The following is an 8761-nucleotide window of genomic DNA, read 5'->3' on the forward strand; positions in this document are numbered from 1 at the left end:
AAAGAAAAAATAAGAGCCAGTCTTTGGCAGGCTCTTGTTGATGAAGGGGAGGATCCGGAAATATACCTGTTTGAGATAGAACCAGATATTGGTGAGGTGCTGAACACCATGCAGAACTGGTTAAGTGAACTTTGTACCTTTCAGGATTCGATGAATCATTCTATGGACAAACTGATACGTAACGTGCAAGGCCAGATCAATCCTGTAAGAGAGAGGAGTCTAACATCATTCAACAAAAATGAACCGTTACTCATTCAGGACTGTGGCTGTACTGATAGTTATAAAGAATGCGTCAATCTTAACAAGAAGCACAAAGATGAACAGAAAGAGACAGTCGAAGCAATAGAAGAAGTCTGCTACGCGACTGAAACTTTTGCTGTATTAGCTTTGAGTGCAACAACGACCTGGACGGAGCAGGAAAACTTTGAGCCTGCGTTAAAGCCTGTCACTTTGGACCTTAAGGACCCCTGTCGATCTGCCAGTACCTACGAGGGGAACTTGAATTTTGATTGTTGCATTCAGGCGGTAAGCAACAACTGTACATGCGGTGCTTCACGAAGGGAGTGCAAATGTCAAGAAACCCATCAACAGGGTCTGAAACCAGTGGACTTCGATACTTTTGTTTTCACCAGCGAGAGAGGCTCTGAAGGTGGTCAGAAGAACCCTGCAGCTGATGGACTTTTGCACCTGAAACGTTGTAAAGGTGCCTTACAGACAATTCTCGCTGAGACGGCTGAGGCTGACAGTTTTTTAAACAGCGTGGCTTCATGTGGGTCTACAGCTCTTTCACGAGTCATCCTTAGAAAGGGTCTGATGAAGCGCAGTTCTGAATCAACTGCATTAACAACAAGAACAGCTGTCACTACCACTCGATGTGTCAGGTGGCTGACGCCAGCGACAACCGTCAGGATGGAGAGGCCACGTTTGCGACATCGTGTCGAAAGAAACTTGGTCAACTGGAGAAGGAGAAAACGGCACCTGCAGAGAGAAGTGTGGATCGCTTTGTGGGGAGCACGCTCCATGCAATCTGTGACTCCCACTGACCGACCTCCACCTGCATTGATCAACCGTGAACATATGTCTTTTCGGGACGAAAAGACTAAGGTGAGGGTAGTGTTGTAACACTGCCTTGCACCAGTGCTTGAGGTGCGCACTAGTGAACGTAAACAGGATATAACTAGAAGGGAGAGAAGAACAGTGCATCAGGGATTGTGAAGAGTCTGAATGTTTGGAAACTAAAAAGCCAGCTTTTGTTGCTGCCTGAATGTTGTAGAAGGGACCTGGAGCAAAGCGGGGAAGGCTGTCGTTGGTCCACATTCGGGTTGCTGTCTAAAGGACTGGTAAATTAGTAGAAAGACTCTGAGGAAGCTGAAGGATGCTATGTGTTTGTCCTAGTGAATAAACACCTGTCTTTATTTCCTGTTACACTGTGTTAAATTGCCTGCCTTTACGTTGAGTGCCTACCCAAGAGTTACAACAATACATTCAACCTATTCAATCTATTCCCATTCAATTCAGTTGTAGAGATTACAAATACATTGTACATATAGTCATTATCTTCCACAATTATATTGGAATAGGGTTAAACTTCAAAAGAAACAAAATTACCGAGTACAGGAGCGCTAAGTCACATTATATCATTGATAGAACAAATGACAGATGATTTTCTTTCTTTAAAGATTTTTTTAGAAGGAAGATTTTTTTAGAAGGAAGATTTTTTTAGAAGGAAGATTTATTTAGAAGGAAGATTTTTTTAGAAGGAAGATTTTTTACTAACAGATACGTTTGTAATTTGTGAGTTTTTATTCAAAAAATAAACTGTACATTGGGGACTTAGAATTAGGTCCTCCCCCTCCGTTCGGCGCATCGGGCGGCAAGCTGTCTCCATAAAGATCTGTCACTGGCAATGTCGGAAGCCTCTTTCCACATGGTGTCCACTGTTCTGAGGTCCACCATGAAAGTGTGGTGCCAAGTTATACGAGGACGTCCCTGTTTGTGCTTTTCTCGTATTGGCTGTCAAGAACCTGCATATCAGCTCTTGTCTACGATGATTCTCGCTCTTGGTGAGTGTAATTACTTTGAATGCATATAAATTAAACTAATGACAACAATGTCACAACATAAATGACCACATAATGAATACTCATAATAAAGTCAAACTGTCTAATTAAAACACATATTTAATATTCTAAATAGGCATCGATGGCCACACATAATAGACACTAAAGACATAATCAACAAAACAGCAATTAATCCCCCATGCCAATCATACCACCACGGCTGCTCCTGCTCCTTGCACTGGACCCAGCGCCTCAGACGGCATCAGAGTTCAGTACCACTGTCCATGTCATCTGATGCCAATCATTGTCTTGCTGACTACGCCACTGTCGCTAACGTCTATTCTGTGACTGCCACATGCTCAAGACTGCCACCAAGTTGTTGTTTTTTATATATTCATTAAGTTACCCTCTTAGATCAAGTTATATATAGGGAAGAGAGTGTATAGCTCATCTGTTACTATGGTCCACTGTTTATGAGGTTGTCATGTGGCCAGGACAACGACCAACCCCCTTAACTTTTCCACAATTAATGTCAGGTACACATTAAAGCTAGGTGGACTGAATTCGAACTCGAGCCCTTTGTAAGGTGGCAAAGGCGTAAACAAAGGTGTTTTGCCTCTCATCCACACATGGCACAGAAAAAAAAACGAGATAGACGACATAACACAAAATATACGTGAGAAATTAGTTCAGAAAAAATTAGATTAAAATGATATAAATGAGTTAAAGAAGATAAATGACATAAAATGATAAAAAAATATAAATGAGTTAAATAAGAAAAAAAATTGATGAATGGTATAAACGAGATAAATGATTTTAACAAGATAAATGAGATGAATGATATTAACAAGATAAATGAGATTTAAAAAAAAACAAGTAGTCAATTCACTGGTTATTTTATCACAATTGTTTGCGAGCTCTTAAAGAAGCAACATTTAGCAGTGTAGTAAAAGACTAGGGTGGCTGTGAAAAAAAAAGTACAACATTCCAAAAAATAGTTAAGTTCCCCTTTCAGACCTTTTGAGCAATGATATAAAGATTATCTGTTTGTGTCGCCCACGGTTAACGACCAACCACCTTTACTTTTCCCCAACTAATGTTAGATACCCTTTAGAGTTTTCCACAGTTGGGAAGCCAAGCTTATTACCACTTAGCCACCGCACCTCCATAACAAGTGAACGCATTTCAAAAAATGTTCCATGTTTCAAAAAGTTTATGATATATCTTTTTTTATGTGGCATAAACCGCTTTTCAACCTAACAAGAGACACGTGTACCGTTTGAAATCAATTTTATTCTAGAGATAAATTTGTAGAGTGCTTGAAAGGATCCCAGAAACTTTTTTGTAAAATAATTGTAAAATGTTCCTTCAGAGTTGAAGATAATTACTTCCTAGTCCAAAACTCCCGCAGGACGACGGGGGATGGGAGCGGGCAGGGTTTGAACCCGGGACCATCGATAAGTCCGAACGACAGTCCAGCGTGCAAACCGCACGACCAGGCAGTTTCCAGACACACCCCTTCCCCCAAAGATCCACAGAAGATATTGGAAAAGAGTGCGAAAGAAAATGTGTTTATAAGCAAGCAAAACAAATCTTATCAAAGTGAAAAACACTATACTTACAACTGTATATTCCAATAATCTAGAAATTATTTCCCTTATTTGTTACCAAACAAAATAATTAATTACAAATAATTAATTGAATTATTGCCTCGCTAAGTTTACCTGCTAAGTTTCAACTTGAGAGAAGTAATGTGTACATAATATTTATCAGTCAGACAGAGTTTGTTAATTTAAGCATTGTATTTTGCTCTTAATAACTCATGAAAGAATTATTTTTTTCGTAAAAATGGAACATTTTTTTTAGCCCTGCCATATTTCCCCCTCCTCCACACACAAATCCTTGCTAAAGGTATTTATAAATCTACGAAGATAATGCAGATTTTGTTGTTAAATCTGCTACTCAGCTTTAGACCCTGGTTGACAAACTATCAGCTGCATGCCAGAAGTTTGGCTTGAATACTAATAAAAAATTACTGAAACAATAGTTCAGAACACAGTCTGAACACACATGCTGCACCTCAATGAACCTTGTATGGCCAACCCCTACAATATATTGACCATTTCAATTGATGTTCTACTAGATAATGACATCAACAACATGAACATCAACAACATGAAAGCGAAGGCAATGGGCACCATGTCACCCCTGCAGAAAAATGTGTGCGACAAAACCAAAGCTTCAGTCTACCGGACCTATGTGATGGGCAATCTGCTATATAGTAGGAAAACATGGTCAACCAATTTTTTTTTTGGCAAGAAAAAAAGTGCAGAATGTATTCTACCCACGATTCTTAAAGTAAAGGTTGTGAGGGTCCGTCCGCTGAGCAAAATTAATAGACCTCATCAAATTACACAGAAATTATATATTTTATTAAGCGCCGTGAAAAAGTGTGTATCCAGACTATTTTCCTCCACTTTCCACTTATTTTAGCATAAATGCCAAACCACATTAGCGATTCATCAGTTTGCCCATCTGGACAAGCCTTCACATTATTCTATTATAATGTCAAGTATGTTAACCTTGTTGACTTTATAACTAGCACGAGGCGATCTGGGCTCCTTTCATCTTACGAGGCAGTATGTCCACCATACTATTGCTACTTTGCTGAATTGGTCATTGAAGCAACCTTGTATATATTTGTATATATTATTTCATTTCTGTTATCTTGGCTGATCGCCTTGATGATCTTTCTAATGCATTGAGACTGTGTTTAGGAGAGATTAATTAATTACCTCTTCTTGTCAATTTAAGTTTTACTTCATTGTTTTTGGCCGACGGCCGTATGAAAGCAATGGCGTCATGACCACAGACCACCATTTATCGTTCTTGTTTATCCTAACCCTTCCCTTTTTTTATGATCATTCTCAATGTATTGATTTGATCTGATCTAATTGACCTGCATTGTTTGTAAGTGTTAATTGAACTAAGGGATTCTCTGCTTGACGGCTTATGCCCGAGTAGATCACGCTGCCCTTTTATCTATTGAATATATTTAGCTCAGTGTTTTATTTCAGCTGATTGCGACTGGAGACACCGACTGGTTCCTGTTACGTGGAATTCCTGCCCGTCAAAGAATCCCCACATTTCCTGTCACGTGAATTCCTGCCTTCTACGGGATTCGAATCATCGATACCGCCCTGCTACTATATTTTAATCTTCATTAGCCCTCCTTGCTCAATACAACGACTTCCAGACCTATTGTTCCTGTTGAGCCCAACCTTGACTCCGTGGCTTGAGGAAGGAACCTTGGCATCATCGATCGCTAAGTACTAAGGTCTACACGTGAAGTCTATTCTTAGCTCCCGCAGCATGCCTAATCATGGTTGATTTAACCCCAACAAAGCTGTATTACTCCCACTTAGAGGACACATATTAGCGGCCGGGCCATTACTAATTTAAGTGCTGTATTTTGGCTGAAGTTTGCATCTACCAAGCTGATGATCATGCTAGCAGACTAAAACGGTCTACTGCACCAAGGCAGAGAGATAAGCATCTTAGACATTGACCAAATTTGGGAACCTAAGAGCTAAGTCTTAATAACAATAGGGCATTTACACATTTATCCAGTCAGCAGTATATATGATGATTTATCTTTTTTTATAATAATTTAGTTTATAATATATGATTATACTCATTTTTGTAATCCCTCCCCCTTTTTATTCTTATTCACATTAAACATTTATTCTTGTTAACTAAAGGGATTTTTTTCTCTATTGTGTTCTGTTTCCGATCTGTAACGCAAGCTGGTTCATTGTGGAGATATAAACTTCTAGACCTAACGACACCAAAAGTAAATTATTTTTAATACCTCTCAGAGTTGCATGACAATGGAGGCTTTTTCCCAGTGGCGCGTGACAAAGGTGGCAAGATAAAATAACCAATGAGAAAGTGCTGTAAAGTTTAGGGTGCAAGGACATTCACTCTGTTGACAGAACTTAAGTTGTGAGCTCCACATTAAAACTGCAAGCACTACTCCATGGTACAAAGATTTGTACTGAGAGCCAAGAAACTCAAAGTATATTCCATAGCTTGCTCTTCCAGAGTCTATTGACTATATATATATAAGTTATCTCTTAAAAAAAAAGAACTTTTTAAAAATAAATGTAGTATAACAGAACTCTATTAACGTAACAATGTAATAAATGTAAAAAATTAAAAAATTGACAAAAATCTAAAAACGTTAGCATAAATGTGTTAAAAATATGGTAATTGCTCGCCTCCCCTACTAAAAAGGCTACTGTGTTTCTTACTATTAATAATGAATAGTTGTAAAAGTGGTGAATTTTCAGTATCTTTTCTAGTTTACGAGATCTAATCAGGACGGACAGACGGACAGATATTCCACACAAAACTAATAGCGTCTTTTTGTCTTTCGGTGCTGCTGAAAATGAAACTATAAGTTTTATATAGTGTTCCTACTGAGGCCTTGCGATCTACAATGCCGATGACGTACAGCTCATCTGTTTCTATGGTCAAAAGCTAACGAGAGTTCTATGTGGCAAACACAATGACTAACAAACTTTATTTTACTAACGTATGCACGGTGCCAATAAGCGTTTGGTGGACTGTGAAGCGTCTTAAAACTTTTGTTTTGAACTCGAGACCTTCAAAGTCAAGCACTTTACGCAACCACCACACCCCCCAACTAGGATGGGCGCCCAGAGAGTTCTTTTCGAGGAAACTTTCCAAAATGAAAGTCGGCAAACAACTATTGAAAAGGAACCCTGTGCATTCATAGAGTAATTGTATCCTAGGTGTCCCAACCTTCAAAGGTTTAGTCTAAAAAAGTAATGTTTTCTTTTAAGACCTTGTGATCTAAAGGGCTAATAACTTTAAGATCAATTGTTTCTATGGCCCACAGTTAATGAGTGTGACAAGAGGGACAATAAGGGTAGCTACTTTTTTCAATAAGAGTCTCCCTTAATACATTATTTAAATCCCTGTTAACTGTATACAACTGCCACTTTCTCTTAAGCCTTTGAGCTGACCAGTATACATTATTGAGAGTAAATCTCCATAATGTTTATATAATAGTTTTTTTTTGTTATGCTCTGACTGTGTTACTCAAGAGAAGCGTGCCATTTTGTGTGAATGTATTTATCAATAACGAGCTAATTAGACTATATTTATTTGTTGTTAATAGTTGGTTTATGTAAATATTATGTCTACTTAGTCTCTTATCCTTCCCCGTATGTGTTTCTTTTTCTATAAAGTCTAGATTTGGGTCGTATAGTATATAAGAGACAAACTTTTGTCTTGATACGAGGCAGAAGTGTATCTCATGGATGACGGTCATTTGACCGTTAGGACCTGTATTATATTAATGTAAGCCATCGTTTTGTTTTTGAGATGAGACACTATTGTGCCTCTGTGATGGCGGCTCTTTGATTATTTTGAACTGAACCTGTACTACAATTTTGATTTTTAAAAATTATTTGACTTTCTTTTGTTGGCCTTTATGTCCGTTTTCTTTGAATGATCTTTTTCTTTAGGTTCCTAAATAAACTCTTTATGAGTTGTAACTTAACTCTCATTGTTATGACTTGTATGTCTCAGTAAGTTATATATTTTGAGGCTATAATTAATAGACTAGGTAATATAATTTAAGTCCGTGAAGTACCACTGGAATAAATTACCAGTACAGCAGAAGTCACTGGTCTTATGACCTAATCATAATACATAATGCAAGGTCACAATGAGCAGGGTGTCTTTTGACCAGCACAACGACCAACCGCCTCTACTTCTCCCGAAATTAATGTCTGGTGGACTAAGAAAATACCGAAATTAAAAAGCCCAGTCTTCACCAGTGTTCGAACGCAGAACCTTTCGGTTTGGAAGCAAAGCGCTTTACCCCTCAGCTACCACGTTCCAATAGTTTAGTATAGTAAATAATGAAGAGAGCGGCTTCTGCTTCTATTTGTTATAGGTGTCAGTTTCTTTCTTTACTTGACTCAAGGGGTATTTATGAAAACTATAACTTGGAGCACTTAAGCTGTAGCTACCCTAATGTAACGTCCTTTAGCTTGTAAATGCAGTGTCTTACTCTTTAATGTTAGCCTAGGTAATTCCTTTGCATCTGTGTGTAGAGGAGCTTGATCTGTGATTGACCTATTTTTTTTAATAAGTCATTACGATACACCAAAAAATAAAAGTCTGATATAAACAGACATGGGATATAATGAAAATGAAGAATATTATCAAGAATAATAATAATATCCACCCATAGGCCGCTGACCAAATAAATAGTTATCGCTGAAAATATTCTTGTACGAACATTATGAGTAAGACAGTTTTAATTCTCGCAATACAATATGTCATATAGTTCTCTCTCTAGTAACATCCAAAAGTAATTGATTAACACAAACACTAGTCCGTTTTGTTTCTTAAGTTAATTATGTAAGTTTCTTTATTAAATTGATTATTTTTGATACAATCATCAAACAAGAGAATTTTTTTTTTTTTAAAAGGTTAATAGTTATTCTGCATTTTCCTTTCTTTTTACATTTACACTAGCGCGCGACAGTATTTCTTCAGCGATGACACATTTTCTCTTTGTAATTTTTCTTCTTTCATGACTAATCATCACGCCGCTCCAAAGAAAATCTCTCTAGTTGTCAACAGTACATAAATCTCTAAAA

This window comes from Biomphalaria glabrata, chromosome 2 (genome assembly GCF_947242115.1).
Source record: "Biomphalaria glabrata chromosome 2, xgBioGlab47.1, whole genome shotgun sequence".
NCBI classification, from domain to species: Eukaryota; Metazoa; Mollusca; class Gastropoda; family Planorbidae; genus Biomphalaria; species Biomphalaria glabrata.